Source organism: Mustela nivalis (genome assembly GCF_964662115.1).
Source record: "Mustela nivalis genome assembly, chromosome: 3".
NCBI classification, from domain to species: Eukaryota; Metazoa; Chordata; class Mammalia; order Carnivora; family Mustelidae; genus Mustela; species Mustela nivalis.
The window spans coordinates 62,623,239-62,626,002 of record NC_139022.1 but is presented as its reverse complement, the minus strand read 5'-3'; positions in this window follow the sequence as shown (position 1 = coordinate 62,626,002).

Sequence of the window (2,764 nt, the reverse complement as noted above, 5' to 3'; positions counted from 1 at the left end):
GCCTCAACACATTTGAGTTCTTTCCAAATTTCCTCTTGTGATTGAATTCCAGTTTCAAAGCATTGTGGTCTAAAAATATGCAGGGAATGATCCCAGCCTTCTGGTACTGGTGGAGACCTGATTTGTGACCCTGTATCTATTCTGGAGAACGTTCCAAGTTCTGGAGAAGAATGTGTATTCTTTTCCTTAGTATGGAATGTTCTGAATATATCTGTAAAGTCCATCTGGTCCAGTATTTCATTCAAAGCCCTTATTTCCTTTTTGATCTTCTGCTGAAATTATCTGTCCATTGAAGTGAGGGATGTGTTAAAATTCCCTACTATTATTATATTATTATCAATGGTTTTTTTTAAATTTTGTTATTAATTGGCTTATATATTTGGCTGCTCCCATGTTAGGGGCATAAATATTTACAATTATTAGATCTTGTTGGATAACCTTTAATTATGATGTAGTGTCCTTCCTCATCTCTTAGTTGTATTGACATTCTCAAGCTAGATAATTGAATATTGTTTAATAAAAGGTATGGGAAAGGTTTGGGAAAAGCTATGAGGAATGTAAGGAATGGTACTGTGCCTAGTGCTACAAGTGTAGTTACCACCTATCACCATACTACACTATTACAATATTACTATATTTCCTATGTTGTGTCTTTTATTCCTCTGACTTTTTCATTCTAGAGTAACATTTAAATCAGTGAATTTTGAGTAAAGCAGATTACCTTCCATAATGTGGGTGGGCCTCACCCAATCATTTGAAGGCCTTAATAGAACAGATTGCCCCCAAGCAAAAGGAATTCTGCCAGCAGACAGTCTTTGGACTTGAACTACAACTCTTCCCCGTGTCTCCAGCCTGCTGGTTTACCATTCAGGTTTTGGATTTACCAAACCTCTATAATCGCATGAGCCAATTCTTTAAAATAAATCTCTCTCTCTCCTTCTCTCTCATATATATGTATGTCATATATATACAACATATATATCAGGGCAATATCTATAACAATATTACATATATAAACACATGTGCATGCTCTCTCGCTTTCTCTCTCTCTCTCTCACACACACACACACACACACACACACACACACACCCTGTTGATTATTTTTCTCTGCCTACACTTATGAATACAGTTGGTAATAAAACCAACCTGGCTAACCCTTAGAGAGACCTCTAGGGGAGGAGGCAAGGGGGGAAAATATCCTGTTTCAATCCACTCCCTCTGATCTCTCGGGCAATAAATGCAAGTGGAAGCCAGAGGCCAAAGGAACCTGTTGATATAGTTCATACAAGCTAGCTTCCCAGTATATTGAGCGGGGTGGAGAAGAGAGAAGTGTGGGCCTAGATAGGCAGAGAAAGAGTTAAACACTACAAAAAAAAGCTGGGAAATTATTACCATAAAAATCAGAATAGTGGTTCCCTAGGAGGGTGAGAAAGTAACTATCCAGAAGGGACCCAGTGTTGGGGTATTTCCTTATCTGAATGATGATTAAAGGAGTGTCTGTTTTATAATTATTCATTAAACCATGCATTTATATTTTATGATTTTGTATATTTCATAATTTAAACATTTAAAGAAGAAATCAATACTGAACAATAGGAAATTATATAATACTTGAGTTTAAAAGTCATAACAGTTTTTCAGGTGAGCAAGTTTGTGGCACTTAAAATAGTCTGTTTAAAACACTAGAAATTTGTGGGGTGCTTGGGTGGCCCAGTTGGTTAAGTGCCTGTCTTCAACTCAGGTAATGATCCTGAGGTCCTGGATTTGAGCCCTGTGTCAGGCTTTCTGCTCATTGGGGAGCCTGCTTCTCCCTCTCCCTCTCCCTCTACTGCTCCCCCTGCTTGTGCCCTTTCTCTTTCTGTCAGGTAAATAAATAAAATCTTTAAAAAAGAAAACACTAGAAATTTGTTATAAACAAGCATACAAGTCTGGACAAGTGAAATGATTAAATAACTCAGGACTAAAAGATATTTTCTTCTTTAAAAAAAAGTTGCTTTGAGCCAAATGGGGAAGAAAAAATAGTGGCTAGAGACTTGGACATGTGTAAATACTGACAGTAATGACTAGTATAGAGGTAAATGTTGAAGACAACAGAGAAGAAATGGGAAACAGATGGAGTGCAGTTCCTCAAATGGCAAAAGGGGAAGCACACACAGCACTACCAGAGGGATTAGCCTTAAATAATATGAGGGATATTTATTGCTCTGTGACTGAGGGAAAAAGAGAAAGATGTATGTGGCTGCATATAAATTTGTCGGCTTAGTAGTGGGAAGCTGAGGGGAGTTCCCCATCTGATGCTTCCTTCTTCTCTGGGACAGAAAGCATGAGGGAAGAGAAGGAGGGGAAGAGATGTCAAATCTGAGACAGAAGACAGGGAGAAGGTTTGAACTACTTTGGAGAACAAGAACAACAACCAGGAGGCACCTGGGTGGCTCAGTGGGTTAAGCCTCTGCCTTCTAGTCAGGTCATGATCTTAGGGTCTTGGGCTCGAGCCCTGCATTGGGTTCTCTGCTCAGCAGGGATCCTGCCCCCCCCTGCCTCCCTGTTTACTTGTGATTTCTCTCTGTGTGTCAAATAAATAAATAAAATCTTTAAAAAAAAAAAAAGAAGAATAACCAGGTTTTTTACACGAAGTACCAAATACCCAATTGAAGTTGGAGACCATGAATTTGTAGCACCATCAATCTGATGGTGACTTACATAGCATTATTTAGCAACTCACATATGGTTATAGAAAAATCAGACACCCTAATTGATCCCTGC